Here is a 23,708-nt window from a genome sequence, read left to right as displayed (position 1 = left end):
GTCATTTTCTAGTTTATCTCTGGCCAGCACACCCAGTGATGTGGTTCAAACATATTGGCACCCTTGCATTAATGCCAGAAAATGCACCAGTTCTCCCAGAAAATTGTTGCAATTACAAATGCTTTGGTATTGTTGTGTTTTTTTCTTTTGTTGGCACTGTAAAAACACAAAAAGGCATAGAATAAAAAATCAGAGATTTTCCACATATGTATTTCAAGCATATGATGCCTTTTATTTTTTTAATTCAACTCACCTGTGGCAATTAACAGAATGGAAATTCCCACTTGAAACCAGTTAAAATGGAGAAATATTGACTCAACCTTGTTTTTGGTTGTGTGCAAGTAACACACTGAGCTTGGAGAAAAGAAAGAAGAGCAAAACAAAAAATCAAAAAGAATGTTGGCTGTTTAGAACTAACAGCAACAAGAGCTATATTTTTGGCCATAGTTATATATATTTCACTGTTTTGCATGTTATGGACTCATGCACAATTTTTTTTTTATATTATAAAAACTGCTGGACCCAACCACAGTATGCAGATGTTGCTGCATTTGTTCCAGCTGTGTCCAGAGTTCTTAAAATCCCATGCTGCTGAGATTGAGAGCAGCACCATAGCTTGTTGCAATGCATCAGAGCTTGTTCAAATGCACTTCATTGAGCATACATATGACATACCCTATTCTTTTTCAGTGTTCCTTTGAACTAAAGTCATTGGACATAAGGCAAATCGTTCTTGTACTTGGACTGTGTTGAGCAAGCTTCCCCAGTTCACCACACCTGGTGTGAACAAGCCATTTACAAAAGGCTAAAATTTTGACAATTTAATTGGTACACAAACTTTATAGAACATTTATGATCCATTCTTTTTCAAACATCCCATTCATGCATGCATTAGGACAGCCTACAATGCACAGAAAAGTTGTATAAGCTGTGCATTTAAAAGTGCAGCATTGAGCAACACGGCATTTTGCTGCAGTGCACTAATAAGGTTTGTTGAATGAACAATTAAGAATAAATGGGAACCAAGCACACCACCCATGTGATGTGTTTCTGTAATGGATTCATTCCTGCATGTATGTCTTAAAGTAATGCACTAGTGGGAACCCAGCCTAAATTGATTGGAACTACTGACCAACACTAATACCTATTATTTAGAAACTAGATACATATCTGCATGCTTGTCAAGTGCCTTGTTATTTATTAGGCTCACATTTGAACTGAAGAGGCAACATTAACTGCATTGTCATAAACCAACAAATGAAGCATTGTTTAAAGTAAAAAAAATCAGAAGATGGCATTATACCAAGGACCCAGATTGTTTATTCTGTAATTTTTTCCACATAATAAATAATGCTGGTAATCCATGGTGACATGAAATATGTGTTTTCTATACTTGGCTTCATAAATGTTTTTTCCTGACTGTACATTAGCTTTTGTCTACAGAAAATTGTATTTATTTTTATAGCCGACATGATGCCACAAGGTAGCCTGACCACTCTCCACCCATGGTGACAATTCTTTGGGTTCTGTACAGTTAACTCAAAAATTGATTGTGCTTTAAAATCACGTTTTCCCAACTATACATTTTATGTATGAAAAGACAATAGGACATATTGCCATTGTTCCTATTTTTCATTTATTTTTTTCTTCATCTTCTGCCTTTTGTCACGCTAACTCGCCTGTGGCACTTTTTTTTGTAGCTGCAGGAAAATCCCCTTCTCTGCATGCCCGAGATCAGCCTGAAGCCTCCTGGAATACGTGACGTTGTTATTTCTGGTAGAGCCATAATATTTCTGAATTAATAATGTTGACAGAGTGATATTAGAAAGACAGTTTTTTTTTTTTTTGTATGAATCTTAAGTAAAAGAAAAATAATTAAGCCCAAAACTTGTCTAACACTTGTGGTTTTATTTATTTATTTTTTTAAGCCATATCAAAGAACTGACTCATGTCAGCATCCCCAACAATGCCAAACAAACCTATACTAAATAATTTTGTTATTTTAGCCCCAGTTACGGTTTAAAGGAAAATGTCTACTTTAACACCTATAGCATAATTACTGAATGGTATTAAAAATTAAATCCCCCTCCCCACCTTCATTGTAACCAACAGATACTATCATTTTCTTCTGAGATCTAGTCTGCTGTTGGTGAAAGAAAATCAAAATAGACAAATTCACGCATTTGCACATTGCTACAGAACATGAAGATAAACCTTTGACTGGGTCTCTATGGGAGCTAAGGTAAAAAGTGGGGCACTATGCTTGGCTTGTTGATGTAAGGGGAAGTACTGACCCTAAATACCAACATACAATGTAACCAACATACCCGCTATGTAATGAGTCAGGAGCTGGGTTTCTATTGTAAATCTTGGCTGGGGGTTGTTAGGCGTGGATCTGTCCCTAACATTAACCAGACAAATTTGTTTTTTTTGTCTTGTACATAATAAATGACTAAGAGCCAAGGCCTTACTGTAAATAGTGGGCAGTCATGAAACTAACCCTAACAACCACTAACCCAGCGGTCTGAACGCTTTTTGGACTACTAGGCCATTTCAGGAGGTCAAGAAGGCACACTAGGCCAGAAGAAACAAGGTGTCCAGGTAAAGGTTTTTTTATTTAGAAATACAGTACGATCAATGGGAAACATGATGTTGCATGTTCTTAGAGACAGATACAATATCAGGTTCTAATGATGAGGTGTTCAGCAACAGAATGTCATTAAGGTGATTGTCAGTGAGCTGAGAGGGCAGCTTGTTCTTACAAAGCTTAATCTTGGAGAACAGCTGCTTGCACGAATAAGTGCTGCCAAACATTGGGCTTCACACGCTTGGCACGGGCTATCAACATTGGAAACTGAGCATGTGGCAGCTGACGATAGAAGTCAATGAGAGTAGTGTAAAAAGTAAATTCAGACAAGGAAACAATCAATCAACTCTAATTGCACATCAGAGGGGGCATCATCATAGGTAAAGTCAAAAACAGTGCTGACGATCTGGAACTCTTGCGAATGAGAACGCACATCAGTGAAGCGCAAGGAGAATTCATTCCGCAAAGTTGACACCACACTGATGTACTTTTCGGTATCAACAAAGGCTTCATCACACTGGGCGAGGTGGGGAAAACCGACATAGTCGCCCTTTTACAGCTCTGTCCCCCAATGAATCAGCTTTGTTTCGAATACCCACATGTGGGCTTCCATGTTCGTGATGAGCACATCATGTCCTTGAAGCTGCAGGTTAAGTTCGTTAAGGTGAGAGCTGATATCAGTGAGGAAACCAAACTGACAGAGTCAAACCTCGTCAGCGAACTTTTGAAAGCCCTTGAGGCCCCTCTCACTGAAGAAGGAAGCGATCTTGTGGCAGAGAAGGAAGACGCGCTTCAAGACGATGCCACGACTGAGCCAGCGAACCTCAGTGTGGTAAAGCAGATCGCCGTAATCAGCCTCTGCAGCTTCACACATGTGCTTGAAGATGCAGTGGTTGAAAGGACGAGCAAGCACTGCATTCACTAACTTCACCACAACAGACATAATGTCCTTCATGCCAAATGCTTTGGCACACAATGACTCCTGTTGGACGATGCAGTGCACCTTGCGTATCTCCTGCGCACAGCCCAAAGAGTGGCAGTGGTCGATGAGCAGCTGTGAAAGTCCCTTGGTAGATCCAACCATGGCAGGTGCACTGTCAGTAGTTACCGAGACGAGCTTCGACAGATCGAAATCACTCAAAGCAGGTAGGAGGGCATTGAGGACATCTTGGCCAGTTGTCATTACATTCATTGGGATGAGACTGAGAAACTCCTCGACTGTCTCCAGGTCTTGCATGATGCCACACACAAAGATGGCCAGCTGCGCAGTGTCTTTAATGTCACAGCTCTCGCCCAAGGCGATGGAGAATATATTGAGAGTTTTGAACTTTGTAAACATTGAAGACTAGACATCAGAGGCCAAGTCATCCATGAGTCCAGTCACAGTGCAGCCAGACAGTGGGATTGCCATGAAAGCGTAGTGTTGCTTGGGACAAATGATGTCAACAGCAGCAAGTATACAATCCATTACAAAGTCTGCATCAGTGAAGGGATGCTTTTTCTTCACAAACAACAAGGACACTTCATAGGAGGCATGATGATGCTCAGCATCCTCAGAAGCTTTGAAGGCCTGCTTCTTGAAGAGGGACGACTGTTGATCCAACCGTGACTGCAAGCGAGCAGCCTCAGTCTTCTGCTCATCCAAGGTGTAGTCTCTGTACGTGTGCACGTGCTTGGCATCGAATTCCCCCTTTAGATTCGACCGCTTGAAAGTGCTGTTGGTGTCGTTGCACACTAAACACAGGGCTTTGTTGCTGTGTTGGTCGAAGAATAAGTCTTCAGTCCATTCGGGGTTGAAGACACGACGTTTGAGGTCAACCTTCTGGAGACTGGTAGCTGGGCGTTGCTTCAGCACTTTAGGCATAGGAGTTGGGGTTACTGTGCAGGAACTCAATGATATATCAATGATATTGCAGAAACTTGCGATAACGTGACAATTCAATTAGGCCAGATCAACAATAAATAACTAGGGGGGCGTTAGGCCTGCCTGGAATACTTGCTAAGACGTATCCGGCCTAAAGGCCAGAGTTTGCCTACCTCTGCACTAACTACCAATGGTAACGTTGGCCACTCTTTACATTTAAAACCCATAATATTGACAGTTCTTGGACAAGTACATGGTGGGCAACATTTCCATTGGATTGGCCAGGTAAACAACCACATAGAAGCTAGTTTGTCATCATAGAGCTTCTTTTAAATATACAGCATTTTGTCACAATCCACGTGTCCTCAAAGAGCTGAGCTCCGTTATTTCAAAGCCATCATTTCTAATTTTTAGAGACTCTTTAGTCACTGGCAAGCCTAGCGATGGATTGGCGTAAGGCCAAGGTGGTTCCTATCTTCAAAAAGGGAGCAAAGTCATTACCAGGTAACTACAGACCGGCTAGTTTAACGTCCATAGTTGGAAAGGTCTTTTCCGAGTTTGATAAAGAACCACATAGAGAAGTTTCTGCTTTAAAATAATATTATATTATAAGTGATACTCAGCATTGCTTCAAGAAAGACAGAAGTTGTCAAACAAATTTACCCTCTTTTTATGAGGAAGTAAGTAAACAGGTAGACAGTGGAATAGCAATTGATATAGTGTACTTGGACTTTGCTAAAGTATTTGACACTGTACCCCACAGACGGTTAATATGCAAGTTAGGGTCGACAGATTTAGAAAAGTCAATCTGTAAATGGATAGTGAACTGGCTTAAAGATCGCATCCAGAGAGTTGAAATTATTGATTCATACTCTGAATGGTCTAAGGTTTTTAGTGTGTACTCCAGGGTTCAGTGTTGGGACCTTTACTGTTTAACATTTTTATAAATGATATAGAGTTTGGGATTAGTACCATTACTGTGTTTGCAGATGACACCAAACTACGTAATGGAATTAAGTCCATACAGGATGTCTATAATCTACAAGCAAACCCGGATGTACTGTTTGATTGGGCAGCCAAGAGGCAAATGACATTTAATATAGATGAATGCAAAATGATGCACTTGGGAGCTAACAACATGCATGCTTTATACTGTCTAGGGGGAATACATTTGGGAGAGTCAGGAATGGAAAACGATCTGAGGGTTCTGGTAGATCATAGACCTAATATCAGCATGCAATCCTAAACTGCAATATCTAAAGCTAGTAAAGTACTTTCTTGTATTAAAAGAGGAATAGACTGCAGAGATGAAGACATAATCCTGCCCCTGTACAAAGCATTGGTCAGACCACATCTGGAATATGCAGTCCAGTTTTGGGCACCAGTTCACAAAACAGACTTTGTGGAATCGGAGAGAGTGCAGAGAAGGGTAATTAAACTAATAAAAGGAATAGAGGAGCTCAGCTATGAGTAGAAATTAGCTGAACTGAATCTATTCTCCCTTGAGAAGAGATGTTTAAGGGGGAATATGATCACCCTGTAAAAATATAAAAACAGTCCATATAGAGAACTCTCTTCCCCATTATTTACTTTGAGATCATTACAAAGAACAAGAGGGCACTCTTTGCGTCTGGAGGAAAAGAAGTGTAAGCTCTGGATAGAGAAGGGATTGTTCACTGTAAGGTCTATAAAAATGTGGAATCGGCTCCCTCAGGAAGTAGTTTCAGCAACTACTATAGATTGCTTTAAGAAAAAGCTGGATGCTTTTCTAGAAGCACAGAATATAACTGGGTATTAAGGCTTTAAGGTAAAAATAACAGAGACTGTTGATCCAGGGAACATCCGATTTGCCTCAAGGAATCAGGAAGGAATTTTTTCCCCTGTTGAAGCAAATTGTCCCAGGGTTTTTTTGCCTTCCTCTGGACCAACTATGTCTTATAGGGTTTTATATCTAGGATATGTTTATTTCCCTAGTGGTTGAACTTGATGGACTTATGTCTTTTTTTCAACCTAACCTACCATGTTACTATGTTACAATAACAAATCTTTGTTGTGGATACTTTTAATGGCCAACTGTATGGTAGTATCTTTATAACTTTAGTTTTAACTCTAGTTTTTTCAAAAAAGTGTTTTTGAATCTGTCATCTCTTGCAGTACACTGTTAAGGTATGTTTAGAGTGCCATTAGGAAGGAATAACAACTCAGTACCCCAACACAAATGATTGCCATTGCTGTACCTTATATGTACCAACTTGTTTTTGCATGTACATGCCTGCATTATTGCAATGCAATAAATTAGGGTTAAACCGACCTATTTCCCAATGCTGATACCTATTATTTACAAACTAGTTACATATCTCCTGACTTGTCAGTTTCTTTTCTGTTTGTTAGAATCACATTTGAACTAAAGAGGTCATATTAGTTACATTGTGGCACAGACAAACAAAGGAGGCATTGTTTCAAAATAATAAATTCTAACAAAGGCATTAGTCCAAGCACCTGGTTCATTCATTCGGTAAATATGACCCAAAACCCCACCTCTTTTGCTATTAGAAGAGATGTATAGTATCAAGTATATCAAAGTATTTTAAAAAGCTGGGATATCTATCTTTTTCATTTTTATTTTGATTTGAATAGTAAGGATGGGTTAAAATTGCTGTCACTTTTTTATTATATTTGTGTCTCTGTCAAGATTTTTTTTTCACTATCTGTCCTGTTAATGTAAAGAAAAGTGAAAATTCCCTCCTATTCAATTGTTAGAAGAACAAAAAGTCCCTATTCATGAAAAAATGTGAACAATTACAGTGTCACAGACACCAATACAAACCTAAACGTGTTATATTTAAGCTGCTTACCTACACCCTACTACTAAGAAAAAAAAAATGGTTTGCTTTAATTGTCTTTTCATTCTCTGCATTCTTTATAGTTATGTATAATATTTAGTGATAATCAAAAAAGCAATTTAGTTCAACTACTGGGTAAATAAACATACTACAAACCAGCCTATCCCAGATAAAACCATATATACACAGTTTATCCAACGAACAGCAAAAAAACCCTTATAAAGCTGGTTCAATTTCCAGGGGAAAAAACTCCTTCCTGATCCCATGAAGCAACCAGATGTTCCCTAGATCAACAAACTCTGGTGTTTATTACTAAAACTTTAATACCCAGTTATATTCTGTGGTTCTAGAAAAAGAACCAGCTTTATCCTAAAGCAATCAATAGAACTTGGTGAAACTACTTCCTGAGGGAGCCTATTCCATATTTTCACAGACCGTATCATGAAGGTTTCCTTCCTTATGCTGATATTCTTCTAAACGCAAAGAATGCCCCCTTGGCCCCCTTGACCTTAAAGTGAATAATTGGGAGGAGAGTTATCTATGTGGACCATTTATATAATTTTACAGGGTAATCATACCCCCCTTAAATCCCTCTTATCAAGGGAAAATAGGTTCAGTTCAGCTAACCTCTCCTCATAGCTGAGCTCCTCCATTCCTTTTATTAGTTTAGTTTCCCTTCTCTGTCCTTTCTCCAATTCCACAATATTCTTTTTGTGAACTGGTGCCCAAAACTGGACTGCATATTCCAGATCAGCTCTGACTAATGCTTTGTGCAGGGGAAGGATTATGTCTCTATCTCTGCAGTCTATTCCTTTAGTGACCCCCTTTGGTTTTCCAAAATCCAAACATATAATATCAAATAAATAATATCATTTGTTTGACGACTTTGTTCATTCTTGAATCCATGATGACTATCACTTAGTTCTGCAGGGGATCTGTGACAGAACAGTTTGCTGAATCTTGTGACTGATTTATTTAAATGAAAGTCAAATACTCCACAATGATGGCAGACATTGTAGACCATTTGGGAGTGAAAATTACATCTACTGCTCTGAGAAGTATTTCTGATATAACACTCAAGGCAGCACTTGAATGACATACTCTGAATGACAATTCACTACTTGAATGACAATTCTGGCCAAATGTCCAGTTTCTTGGCCTAGTAATCCATTGAGTAAAGAAATAGTCTGGTAGCTCAGGACATACCAGATAAGTTCTTAACACCTGATTTATGTAATCTTCCAACTCTCTGTCATTATGCTGGTGCTGTGGCTGGAAGTAATTGTCCCTCATGACCAAGAGGCTGTAGTTGACCTCACTCCTGGCAGTGGTGTTGCTGGGTCCTGAGTCTGCAGTGGGAAATAGCAAGAGATTGGAAGGCTGCCCTGAGGTGGCTGCACATCGTTTATTCATAATAGCAGAGTATTGTTTCTTTTGAATCTTTTAAAAATTCCCCTTGGGGTATTGAGGAAAAAAGGCTCTCCAGCACTTCGGATCTCCAGTAATGTTTGATTTTAACATAATGCTTGTTATTGTGGAACACAACAAGAATATACCTTGTTATGTTTGCCAAGATTCAAAATCTGCTCCTTCTGCAACCTACTATGTGTCTCTATCTCTATAGATATCTACTAGAATGGTGACCTGTGTGATCTCCTATTATCTTACCTGACAATTCCTCCTCTGGTAGTTCCTCCTCATCATTTTCATGTAGACCACCTCCCTCTATCTCCTGCTTTGATGGATGCTCCCCATAAAAGTCCCACTCCCCACCAATGCCTCTACAGTTGGGTCAAAGATACTAATTGTTTTTATGCTGTAGTCAGATAGTCAGCTACCCTTTCCATTTTTCATAGAAGCATTTCAACATGTAATGTTGAATTCCAGCAGGTGGGCAAATCACAGCCCATGGCCAACCAGGGTAGTGCTTCAGAAATGTCTTCACCACCAGAGTTAGTACATGGATAAAGCTGGGGCAAGAGTGATTTTGCTCAGGTACAATTTTGGTCCTGTTGTCAGTGACTACTGCTAATTTGGGGATAGACTACTTTGCTAATTTGGAGATAACACAGATGGAGGGACAAGACAATGCATGGTTTGTTTTTGCATCGAGAAAACAATTTTCCACAATGTGACTTCTCATTCAAACTGACTAGATGGAGATTGTATGACAGCTCCTAAGCATACACACAACATATTAGTGGAGCAGCTTTGCTATGTTGGCGGCAGTTAAGTGTGGTTGAGTGAAAGTACAATCAGAATAGAAGTCAACCCTTGAGCTCAAACTTCTGCCCAATCTATTGGGTGATAACAGATTTTTGTCAGAGCCACGCAAAACATTTACCCCAGATCCCTGTAGCCACTATTGCAGGTATTTTTCATCACATAGACTTGGATACGCACTGAAAATTTCAAGGAAGTGGTGATGTTACTGGATTTATGTTCATAAAGGGATAATTCTTCATGTTCTGAATAGGAAGAGATTTGAATGTGTGCCTGGGGGCCGTGGCTTACCTTGTTTAAACAGTAAACCATGCTACATTACAATCAGGCAAAGCAAATAATAATACAGGGCACAACTGATGAACTAAAGTCTTCCAAATTGAAGCTCTCAGGGCTTTGCTCGAGTCAGGGTATCTTCTGCTTCTTTGGGCAGAGACCTGCAAATATTATGAGAAGCCCTGCATTTAAAAAACTTGTTTTGTTTACTTGGGTGTTGCTGCACATTCCTGTCCTCTTTTTCTCCGCCACTGTCCTCATCACTCTCACTGGGTGTCCCATGTCCTGTCCAGAACCCTACCATCAGTTGGAGCACTCAAACTTTGTAATCTACAAAAGATTTAAGGAAGAAAATTGAGAGCTTAAACAGTCTGATGAGGAGAACGGTACCTCTGAACTAGGCAACAAATGCAATGCTAAACCATAATGCAGTCTTGTTTTTATTATCATTCCTGGCAAATGCTGAAAATGACTTCTGCTATCTTTTTATATTAGAGGTGTACTGAACTTCATCGCCCTCTCTTTTTTGGAGCAATTCCTTTTGTAGAAAAACCCAATGGGGGCTTAAAAATATGTAAGATTTTATAGGGGGCCAGTCAGCTACCAAAAACTCATGGCATGGACACCAAAATTTGCCTTTTAACCTTTTGTGTACCAGCCCAATCTGAAAATCCTGGTTCAGGCAAATTTACTCACTGAATACTATTACAGCAATCAAGGCAAAGAAATAAAATACTGAGTAAACTAATTTGTTTTCAGTCTAGAAAATTAGCAGATTTGATTGGCAGATTATTGCAGAACACTTATAAAATAGACTTAAAATAATGAACAAATGACTGTCCAAGTAATGCAAGCTTAGGTATAAAGTATATTTAAGAAGCTCCCAACATCTAATTTAATAAATTACTAACAAAAAATAATGTTTAACAGCAAATGATTGTTCCATGTTCCTTCTAATCTATTGCTGAGTTGCTTTGAGTTTATTTTGCTTGTATACTTACTTCTGTAGGTAAAATAAGCATAAAATGTAAGTAAGCCCTAATTAGTGCCCATGTGCACAAGATTCCCTACACTATGTTTTAGTAAAATCTACAAAACCCTTTTGTACATAAACTTAAACCTAAATATGTATTTGCCGGACTCCCAGTCTCTAATTCATAGTAATGTTACAATGACAGAGTAACACATGCTACTTTGGCACTATGTAGTCCGTGTTACCTGAAAGACAGAACTTTTAAATACATATTCACCTATATAATGTTACATATCTTGATTCAGTCATCGTAATATGTTTGTGTAATTATTGGCTATTTACACTGTAGAGGAGTACGATGTTACTTTTTGCTGACCAAATATAAAAGTACCCCTGGACATTTTGTTTATTTGTTTCTAATACATCTTTATATCCCTGTTTAAGGGGGACTTTTATCAACTTAAAATAAAAAAAAAAATTATTCTAGATGCCTACAAATGGAGTGGTATTTTGATTCACCATCTTGTACTTCTTTAAAGACAGCCTTACAATTTCCCTATGCATACTACAAGCCCACATAAACCAAACCAAAAAGTCAACAAGAACACAAGAACGTACCCTGGAATCCAACAATACTCTTCTCTCTCTATTGTAGTTGTTGTTATCTGAGAACTTTCACTACCAGCTAACATCCAAATCTAACGTTTTTATTTACAGAAACAGAAACACAACGTCATTGCTACCAAGCAGAAAATACAATACTAAAGGAAGAACATAAAGTCAGACATCGAAGAAGCTTTTTAGGCTCGAATCAAGGTAGGAGTCAGGAAAAAAATACTATTTAAATATATAAATAGGATATTTTGTAGATATATATAAATAAATAACTCCTCTTACATTGCTGGCCAGTCAGAAGAATGTCACCATTACAGATAACTATAAAGATCATTGGTGTCGCCTAAACTGACCTTAGTGACATATATTGCTCATTGCTCAAGGAACCCCCCAGTGACCTCTGAAGCAACCCTGGTTAATAAACACTGATGTAAGTGGTGTAAATGCATCAGTCTGTATGGTACCTTACTGCATGTTACTGCAACACAGTGGTAAGGAACAAGAAAAGCAGCATCAGTGCATACATTTTCAGTATGTGTCCGACAATCTCCAAGCTAAGGCACCTCTAGGAAGTTTGTCTTCATTTTATGCATTGTATTTATATGACTTTGTTGGTAGTCCAATAGAATTTTAGGACATCATATTTCGTAGTAATATAAGCATGGCATGTAGTTTCCACATATATCTGAGAGTGTATGTGAACTGACACTGCAGTTAATATAAATTATAATAATTATTATTATAATAATAAGATTTTTTAACATTTTTCATAGAAGAGTTGAGTGCTGGAATATTGTATATAATGTTTATGCAACATGCACCTGCAGCATACTCCTTGGTTTGGTAGTTCCTTATTTGCCTTACTCTAAAAGCCAACTTCAGCTAAAATGTTTTTGCATAGATGCTAGTAGGCAAAATGCTTGTCAAGTTTTTATAGCTAGAAGAATAGTAAGTCCTGAGATGTTCTCAGACCATTTATTAGTGGAATGTCACAATGACTATTAAGCAGATGTTTCAGGGCCTTGCAGCATCTCTTCATTAAGGCAAAATAGTCACATTAAACAAAAAACAAAAAAAATCTAAACATATATACATTATAGTAACCCATAGCTATAATTTCAAAATCCTATGTGATGTCATGCTGTTACACTCCCACCAGAACAAAAATATATCAAATTCTGTGAATTGTAACCTCTTAGTAGAATCGTTTCTATAATGCCTGATTAAAAAAAATATCTGGGTGTCTGAGTCAGAAAAAAATACTTGGGACTGGGTTTCTGATCAGGCCAGCTTTGCACGAATCTAGGGCACGAAGCCCAGGGGCAGCACCTATTCTCTCAACCAGGGCCTTGAAATATGCACCAGCGCTGAGGACCTTTTTTTTTCAAAGCCACCAGCCGGCATTGGCAACAGTCATCAGGAAGAAGGATCTCCTGCCCAACAATAAAATCAGGTTCCAACAGTGCAGGAGATCATTCCACCCAATGAGTGCTGCCTATGCCAGCTGGTGCCTTACAAAAAATTGTCCTCGATGCCGAACCACAAATTTTATAGTGCATTTTTTCTGTTCCTCTGATTCAGACGCTCATGGCTTTTTATCAGACAATAAAAAAAAAACATGCTATTTGGTTATAATGCTCAGAGTTTGAAATATATTTGTTCTGGTGGAATTGTGACCTCTGTGTGACAAAGAGCTATGTGTTGCACAGATCATAGTGTTCTGTCAAACCAGCAAGGGGACGGCTGGTGATACCTGCGCCTGATTTTTCCTTTGCTAAATTGGCTGATGAATGACAGGAACTCCATCCACCTTAGAAGAGCTCCAGTCATTGTGTTCAGCACCAGCAGAGAAAGCAGGGGCTAGAAAGTAAATATAAGTAAAAATAGGAATAATAAACATGTTTTTTTTGTTGTGTGCTGTCTTTTTTTAAGACTTATTTAAGTCTTGATAGGAAATGATAATGACCTGCGCTTATTCCCCAGGGTTAGTGGGCGGATAACTGGGCCCCTTATTAAAGTGAGCTTCCAGATTCAGATAGACTCTACATCTGAAAATTTCTATACCATTGGGCTCACAATGTTGGGAATGAGTATCCCTTCCCTAAGAATGGTCCTTGGTACCATGGGGGCAGGTGGGGTCTGTTTTTTGCGAAAAGGTAATCATGCCCTTTTTTGCCCCTTTTCAGTTTTTGGCAAACTAGATTCTAGAAGATATTTTATAGATAGGAGAGGGGGCACACACATGCTTACTGCCCCTATTCACAAATGTCCAAATTAAAGCATATTAAAGAGTCTGATTTTAAAAAGTAGAAGGCATCCCACACTTTTATTTAAAGTAGTTTTAAAAAAAATACACTTTATCACTTACCTGTAAATGAAAGCCTGCCTTTGGCAAGTATGAGATAAGTAGCTGTAGTTTTGTTTAATAATTTTTTTTAACTCCCATGTTCCCATTCTCACCAAAATTGCTTGGAGAGGGGACAGGGGGCACATGGGGAACATATCCCATATTAAAAAGATTGAAAGCTGGATTTAAGGTTCTATATTCCCAACAAAATTTTATCTTTGATTTACACATTTTTTCCACCCAGACAAGTGCCTGGCAATTTGTTGAGAATACTTTCAATTAACTTGAAATATAGAGGCTATAGACTATTTCAAATGTGATTGAACACAAATATCCATAAGATTTTTATTGTATTCTACTGTACTTGAATTGAACCAAATCTTGGCAATTATGTGAATCTCCAACAAAGGTCAAAAGAATAAGTGATCTTACCCAGAGGAAACCAGAAAGTTTTATCTCCAAGACTTATGTTTATGATTTTGTTTGTATATATTTTATTTACATTTTAGTTTTTACAATCTGTCCTTATTTTATTCTGACATTTTTTAGTTAAAAAGCCCAAGGAAAGTTGGATCTGCAGTACCTGGGGTAACTTCCACTTTAGGACATTTGATGGAGAAATCTATCGATTTCCCGGAATATGTAACTATGTGCTTGTTGCTCACTGTGGAAATCACTACGAAGACTTCAACATACAAATTCAGCAAGCAATGGTCAATAGTCTACGTACGATCTCCCAGTTATCTTTAAATCTAAATGAACTGCTTATTGAAATTATTGATCATGTTCCTATAATCCATGGACAACGGTAAGTATGAATATTATAGTATTTAGTACTTTTACATAGTACTTTTAAGCATGGTGCAACCAAAATACAAGCTGTGGACTTCTCTTAGGGGGGTCATATTAAAGCAGACCTAAACTCACATTTTTCAGCGTTTATGGATGATATGAGCCTGGGTTATACTAATCTGTCAGGGTTTTTCTTTTGTTTAACAACTAAATTGTTAAAAAAAGGAAAAAAAGCTGCTCTTACCTCTCCTTCTTGGCTCTTCATCACTGTGGGGGGAAGAGGGGCTGCAAAGGCTCATGGTAGATCATCAGTCAGACATCATCAGTCAAAGAGGAAAAAAAAAGGCACTGGGTTCTAAGACTACTGGGCTCCACAGATTAGGGTGAGGACGGGCTCCACAAATAGGGGTGAGGAGTGGATGGCAAGGTGATTTGCCACACAAAAGATGGCTGCTTCTATACATATAATGAATATTTTATTTTTCATGAATGTAAACTGACACAGCCAGCACCACTATGGGGGGACTGACACTGGTGTGCAAGTAGGTGAGATTACAAATGTAATATTATATAATTAGATATTCAAGTTTATGTCTGCTTTAATCTAGTATGTTCATTGACGTTGTACTCTGTACAGTAAGTGTGGAACCCTAGGAGAGAATATATTTGCATTGCCTTTTTTAAAATACCATAACCTTCCACATGGAAACAACATGAATACAAACAGTGTAATGAGAAGTTTTTGTAGTTTTCAGCAGGCAGAATGTAGTTGGTAGACCTACTGAGCTCTTCCACATGGACATTAGGTTAAGTAGACTTAACTACTATTTTTTACATTGTATACACTGAGTTTGAAAATGCAATTGGTGCACACAAAGTGGATATATAATATATGGAGCTTTTGGGAAAGATGTTTCAATGACTATTTTGGTTACTGGAGTTAAGCTTTTAAACCCAATGCTCTTAAAGCCAAAGCTTGAAAAAGATCTGTGTATTTTAATGGTTAAATATAATGGTTAAATATAATCTTATATAGTTATATATATAATATATAGTTGCTTTTTTTATTGCTCCAAATTTGTAACAATAGTGTGCAGGCCTGGGTCAGACGCTAGTTTGTGACTAACTTTGCTAAAAATAGTGTGTTTGGCTTCTAAATATCTGATTTTGTGTGTAAACATCGTTGAAGGCTATGGGAAACAATTCTGGTCATTTCTGCTGCTTTTTCTGGTCCATGAAGAGTAACTGCAGCAGCCAAATGCATTAACTTGGCACAAGAAAACTAAAGCTTTGAAAATTGTGCTCCTTACCCTCCCTGGCGCTATTCCTGAGTGGCTCGGTGTTAATTCTCAGTGCCAAAAGAGGTAACCCTGAGCCATATTTAGGGTGGTTTTAAACGGGTTTAGAAAGCTTACCTGGTCCCCACATGCCTGTGGCATCCTTCAGCGGTGTTCTTGGCATCCTCCAGCAATGCCCGCCCGGCATCTGTGTCGCCTGGCGATGCCTGCCCGGCATCTGCGTCCCCTTCGTGTGAACGTTGGGGACGCCAGGCCAGGGGACACAGATGCTGGGTGGGCACAGGACCCAGCGTGCGGCTGGTGGGCGGGAGCATGCGGCTGGGAGCGGGACCAGGTGGGAAATGTAAAATAATAAGTATTATTATTAAATCTACCACTTTGACATTAAAAATACTTCGGACCGCCAGGGAGGGTAAACAAAAGTGGAGATATGAAAAAGTGGTAGGGAGGCTTGGAGGGCAACATGGAAAATATGCAAATTCTTCAGTTTACAGTTTTGTGGGGTTTCCTATTTTTCTTTCCTTTCACAATGGTAACACAAAGTGTTAACTAGATAGCTAGCTAATAAAATACCAATTACCTTTTAGAATTGTTTCAAATGTGAAAATGTAAATATTTGGACACTAAGGGCTCCATTTATTAAAAAGAAAATGTGACATTCCCTTAAACATTTCCTTATGAGAATCAATTACTGCCATTGAAACATACGGACCTTGATGATTCCCACAAAGGAATATTTAAGGAAATGTCTGATTCCCTGTTTTATAAATAGAACCCTAGATTGAGTACTTTATTTTTTTCCACATCAGTGACACCGAGTGGTTCTGACAATTCATTCAAGTCATTGATCCACTAAAGAAATAACATTCCCTTTTAGAAGTGTACAAAATGTATACATAAATATACACACACCAAGTTGTATATATATCACTGCTTCACCACACAGATGTACACTCTAACACTACAGTCACTGTCTCGAGTAAATTCTAAATATCCCTGAAGTATAACAACACTAAGCTGTCCAGTAAACACAGAAGTAGAGATAAAAAATTATTGGACTCTCTAAATCATTGAATCTCAACATCAGAATTTTAATTGAACAATAATGTTATTTGGTTCCTGTAGAACCAAACTGAATGACCAATATGTTTGATAAAATATAATTTAACCAAAATCTAGACCAGAGATCTACAGTATATGTGGCTATAACAGCCTCCATCCTTGGAAAACCTTCCACAAGAGTTCTCAATGTATCTTTGGGAACTTGTGTCTATTTAGCCATTAAGGCATTTGTGAGGTTTAAGACTGATGTTAAATGAGAAGACCTGAATGAGTAAGGGCTCAGTGCAGGCCACTTGAGTTTATTCCTACTAAACAAATCTAATTTTTACTCTTAGAAACTGGCTTTTTTTACAGGCACATTGCACATCAGTAGAAGGGGCTTTCTGGAAAGTAAAAAAGGATAAGAGCCATTTTCACACTGGAACAGTGAGATTGGCACATTTATTTTACATTTTCAGGAAGTAAACGGAAGAAGATGGTGTTTGGTTAAGCTATAAAATCAGTTTTTTGAAGTTGAAAATCGTACTTAACCTTGTAAATTTTTTTTTCACGGCACAGAAAAACATGTATTTACTCGTCAAAAAGAAAAAAAAAAGAAAGAAAATGTGAAAATTAGTGGCTTTAAAATAAATATTCTTATATATAATAAGCTGGGTTTGGGGCCAATGAAATATGTTATAAATTTAAAACTTTCGTCCTTTCTTTTAATTACACAGGTTAAATCTTCCATATCTTGATAATGGAATCCAAATAGAAAAACATTATGATACACTAAAGATTAGTGTTAAGCTAATGTTGGATATTACTTGGGAACAAAATAACACCATTCATGTAAGTAAATACGAGGGTAAAATGCAAGTTTAAAGGCCATTCATGTAAGTAAATACTAGGGTAAAATGCAAGTTTAAAGGCTGTGTGCATTGGTAGTGGCTATGTGCTGCCAATTAATGAGAATAATATTAGGAAATCATAAATGAATATAATAAGAGGAGAACGGAGGCAATTTATCCTTGCAATAGTATCAAAATAATAAGTATAAACCAGACAGGATTTGTTCAGCTAGCAAAGATCTAGGTACATATTCCCTGACAAAAATATAAAATCACATTAACGTAAACATTATATCACAATGTGCTAGGTATCTAAAATTAAAGTAAATAGGTACATCACCTCAAGGAGACCGAGAATACGGGGGGGTGACATAAAACTCCTTGGACATGGATGTTTAGCTAGATAGGTATCAATTTCAGCAAGGTTAGGTGGGCCTATCACTGATCATGATTCTGTCAAGTTTGAACCCCTAATTATACAAATGTATATTTTCCTATGCAAATTCAAGCACAGTTCAGGGAAAATTCAATAGGGGAGTCCTCGTTTTTTACAGCTTTGTCTGTCTCATCTTAGCTGCCATGTTGCATTAATTGTGTTGTTTACAAAACTCAATAACTGAATTGCTCTGACCCACTTTCTCTAATTGTCTCTGTGTTTGGAATAATGTATAGAAAAAAAAAATACCTATTTATTGATTTACAATAACTGTTATTAAGCACTAAAACTTTTATTTAACATTTAACTTTTGTGCAAATAAAATATATGGTATCTGCACCAGGGTTAATGTAATAGTTTTCTCCTAGCTAGTGTTCAGCTTTTTCAAAATTGAATAGCTAAATACAAGCTTTTCACATTACTTTCATTTTTTAAATTATTTTAAAAAGATTTTCATTGATTCATATATTATTTTTTTTGTATTGATGAAATATGAGCAATGAATATTGCTCTGGTAGTAGTTAATAAAATAAGTGAGAGTAAATAGGGATGAGCGAATCTATAACAAATAGATTTTGGGATTATAACCACTGTTAGAATTTTGTTGCATAGTCCAATTTGGGTAAATTGACTCTTCTCTTATAGTTCTCACTAAACAGAAAGTACATGGGGGAAACATGTGGCTTGTGTGGAAATTTTAATGGCGATCCTAATGATGACCTTAAATATAATGGTAAGAGACAAAATTTAATGAACAAAAATAAGTAACTATAAACTGCTAACACTTAATAATAACGTGCCATTAAAGTGAACGTCATGCACACAGTGTAATAAACAATTGAAATACATATATGGTAGCTTCTACATGTTAAAGAATTTGTGTTTCTGTTTAGCCTTTACATCCCTGCCAGATGGCACAAGCAGTTTGTGACTTTTCTCCAGGGCACTTTAGCAATTATTATTATACAGTACCATCATATTACACAGCACTGTACAAAGTACATAGTCATGTCACTAACTGTCCCCCAAAGGAGCTCACAATCTAATGTCCCTACTATAGTCATATGTGATTAATGTAGTCTAAGGTCAATTGTTAGGGGGAAGCCAATTAACCTAACTGCATGTTTTTGGGATGTGGGAGGAAACCCACACAGACACGGGGAGAACCTGCAAATTCCATGCAGATAATGTCCTGGCTGGGGAAGGAACCTGGGACCTAGCGCTGCAAAGGCCGGAGTGCTAAACCCTGAGCCACCGTGCTGCCCAATTACAACTTGATCACCTCTCTGCTCCCTGACTATGATTGGACAAATCATTAGCGGCAGTAGGCTGATTAATCCCTTTACTTAGTGTTCACCTTCTATTTGCATTTTCCTTGCTAGCAAATATGTACTTAAAAACATCTGATCATCTCTCACTGCTCTATAGTGGATTACTGAAGTTTTAGGCCAAGTCATATTTATGTACTTACCGGTTGCATTTTCAATACAATCAGTCCCCAACATCTAAACAGGCAGTTCTGACTGCTATACTCAACCTGTTATCTTTGGAGCTGTGCTGTCACCTTTTCAGGATAAAGAAAGCCCGCTTTTATTCACCTGTTCCATATGAGGCCTGGGTGCCCTCACTGGCAAATGGCAAAATGGGAAATGTTGCAGTATCTTTGTATTGTGTGGTTCATCAACCAATTAAAAGTGCAACTCCAGAGGAAGAAAAGGTTAGGAATACATTGAAAAATGTATTTTTAATATTACTTTTATTATTCTTAATTTTATTACTTGTTTTATAGCGTGGGGGGTTTCCTGTGGAGGGGTTAAATGTTAGAGGCTCAGCTTTAGGTTAACCAAAAAAAAAAAAAAAAACGACAGTAATTGAACAATATGCTAGTAATGTTTTTTTTTTTTCTTTTTTTTTTTTTTTTATAGGGGAACACATAGAACCTTTCTTGTTTGGACAGCTGCAAAAACTAAGAAAGCCACAAGAAAACTGTACTGATCCTATACCAGAGACTGGGAAAAAATGCAATATTTATGTAAGTGTAAAATAGAAATAGTTAATTGTGAAATTTAAAAACTGCTGCCAAGTTATTTTTTTCCATTTGTGTCTAGCTGACAACATTTCTTGAGGGATTTTCCCTTACCTGTTGCTCTGAGAACTACCTTACATTTCCCTTACTATCTTTCCTGTCAGTGGACACCAGTGGACAACATAAAGTAAATATCTCCAGCTGCAACAGAGACAGGAATAAAATGTGTCTTAACTCTCCCTTACATTAACTAAAGCAAAAACAATAAAGAAATTGCCATCCCATATGCTTTAAAAGAGTCTCTTTCACTTTCATTTTTTCAAAATGGGAAAATTTCAGAAAGAGTCATTTCCCCAGCGCATCCCTATCCCTCCTTACACATCATAACCCTCTTCTCTTCTGGAAGTTGCTAATTATTCTGCATTGGTCCGGCTTACACGCTACTCCCTAACCTACAAAACCTGCATAACCATTTATAAAGCTGCCAAAAGAGAAGTGAATAGGGAATACTATAGAGTGTTTTTTGAGTGAACTGGGGCTATCAATTTTGAAATACTGTACAGTGGTACCTCGGTTTACGACAATATCTTGTTACAGAATTTTTGAGGTTACGAAAGAAAATGTGGATGAAATTTCGTTTCTGAAACCAAAAAGAGGTTCCAGATAAGATATTGCAACAATGTTACAACATTGTAACATTACAACAATGCAACATCTTGCCTCATCTTGTCTCGGCTCATCTTGTCATGCCTTGTCTCGGCTCGTCTTGTCTCGGCTCATCTCTCCTTGTCTTGTCTCGTGTCACTCAGGCTACCACAGTCCCAGTAAGCTAGTAAACATCTCTGACTGCGTCTCCAGTGATTGCTGAGCTTTTTTGCGATTGTTTTTTTTTTGCTAATTTTTTTGTGTGTGCTGTATACTGTGTGTGCTGGTATACTATATACCAAAATGAGTTCTCATTAACCTCCTGGGCATTTCACTGATATCTGGATTTCTGTACCAAAAGCAGTACATTGTTCTTCATTAATTTTTTTTTTTTTTTAATTGTAGACTTGTAACTTACAGAAATATGTCCAAACAAGGGTCTAGTAGATATTCTAAATATAATAAAATAAAAATAAAATTTAATAAAAAAAACACAAAAATCAGCCTAAACAAGAATGCATAAATAAATCAAAAATACTGAAAATGCAATAATTCAGTATACTGTATAGTACTATATTTTTCTAAAACACCTCCCTAGTATGGTAAATTTTAATACAGAGTACAACGTCACATACCTATAGATAAAACCACATAAATATATTTTTATATTATTTTGTATTGGATTGGATACAGGAGTTTGTATTGAATCCAATACAAAATATTTGAATTTCCCTCTACGACCCCCGTCGACGGGTGCACGCACCAACCTCATCAGGAATCGCTGAGGGGCGCGTACGCGAACGCCGAGCCTTCTAATTCTTTCAATATTTCCATGCAAAGAGCATTATATTTTTTGCATGGAAATTGATTTTAGATTGTAGCCTATAATTCTTAGGCATAACTCACCAAAATATGTACAAAATGTAATAAATATAATAATAAACTTTAAAAAAAATATAAAACATAAAAAAAAATCCTTAAAAAAAAAAATATTGTGTATAATGTAATGTAACTATATATTATATAAAGATTTCTTTGTATTGGACTCAATACAGCTTTTTTGCTTTTTTGTATTGAATCCAATACAAAATGATTTAAATTTTCCGCCCGCACCGACGCATGCACAGACGTCACCGGGAAACCCCGGAGAATGGTCCTGATTTATGAAAGCTCTCCAAGGCTGGAGAGAATACACTTTTAAAAGTGAAGCTGGGTAATCCAGAAAACATAAAATGGATTTTTAAAAAACCATTAGCTATTTGCTAGTAAATGCTCTCCAGCCTTGGAGAGCTTTCATAAATCAGGGCCATTGTCTCTGCACACGCCAGAAGAAGACATAAGAGAGATGACATCTCCAGAGGAGCTGCAGGGACAAGGTAAGTGTTTTTTCAGGTGTAATCTGATTGTCATTTAATGTTGTATGACAATCAGATTTCACTGTAGCGCTTGTTTCTATTTTAAGCTACCCCGAACCAGGCTCGTGGTAACTGCCCAGGGGGTTAAAGGTAAAGTTTTTCTTGATTTCTCTAGGTAACATTATTTTCTATATGTTAAATAGTACAATACAGTATTTAAAATAAATGTTAATTTTTTGGGTTATGAGAATGGACTATTTCTATTTCCTTTATATATTAGGGGAAAATTGTATTCCAGTTACAAAATTTCGGATTAAGCAATGTTTTTTGGAACCAATAAGTCAAGACAAATGAAATTGATAACACACATAAAATTAAATAGTATTATTAATAAAGTTATTGGGTAGGTTCCAAGGTCCTCATTTGCACTGGCTCAAAGTCATCCACAGAATGACAAGCAAAACACTAAATTTTGCCCTTTGGTTCACTCTGTGGGTCCCACAGACCTCAAATTTAGGAGATCTTCACACAAGCTTTTCTGCTTGAACCACACTTAACCTAAGGCTCCAACTTCCCCCGTCTCAAATTCAGGTGCCTTTTTATTAAGAGCCAGATTATCCAGAGCCACCCTCAATTTCTGACCTGAAAAAAATGAGGGTGCCTATAATAAATGTGCTTAGAACCAGACAACTAACATTTCACCCCAAAAGTGTGTCAAAAGATGAGCACAGTGGGAGATCAGTTTGGCAGAAAAGCACATTTTTTTAACTGCTTCAGGTGGGTGGGATTCAGGCGTTTTTTATGCTTCTGCCTTAAACATTTTTTTTCCAGGTTAATTGTAATTTTTTTTTTAATTTCCTAATGATAGTTTTTTTATTCAGGAGAAAGAATGTAGCTTGCATGTAAACAATATAAATACTCAAATCTAAAAGCACAACCCCTGAACATATAATGTGACTAATTTTGAATTGTAATATTACATTTTCTTTGCATTAAATTCTAGAATTTTTGTCTTTTATGGAATTAGCCCAATTCTTTAATCTGGACAGAAGTAGTTGAAATGTGGTTAACTACAATAATAAAGATTGAGGATGTTACTATTTATTGTTAAAAAATACCTGTGTAACTGTGCAAAAAAAATGATTAAACAATTTTCTTTTCATTTCATATAATTTCAACATTTGTGTTCTCCCCAACTTCTATGGCAGGTTCATAAGTACCAATAATATAGAGAATTTACCATACAACTACAACGTGGGAAGATTGTTTTTCTTATTTTTTTGCATAACAAAGGGAACAGCAGTTAACGCTTACAAGCACTTTTTCAAAGAGTTCCTTTTTGGCGGATATAAGACTATAGATCTTAGGTTCTCTCAAAGACCAATTAAAATAATCACAAAATCTTAATGTGATGGTATCTGCAGTGTACTATCTAATATTTCCCACACTCTAAACTTGCTTTTCTCTTTCTAGAGAGCTAGGTGTCTTAAGCAACTGAAGAATGCCAAGTGGGTAAGATGCAATAAACTTGTCAAA

The sequence above is a fragment of the Pyxicephalus adspersus genome, chromosome 9 (assembly GCF_032062135.1).
Source record: "Pyxicephalus adspersus chromosome 9, UCB_Pads_2.0, whole genome shotgun sequence".
NCBI classification, from domain to species: domain Eukaryota; kingdom Metazoa; phylum Chordata; class Amphibia; order Anura; family Pyxicephalidae; genus Pyxicephalus; species Pyxicephalus adspersus.
This window is presented reverse-complemented; position numbering follows the sequence as displayed.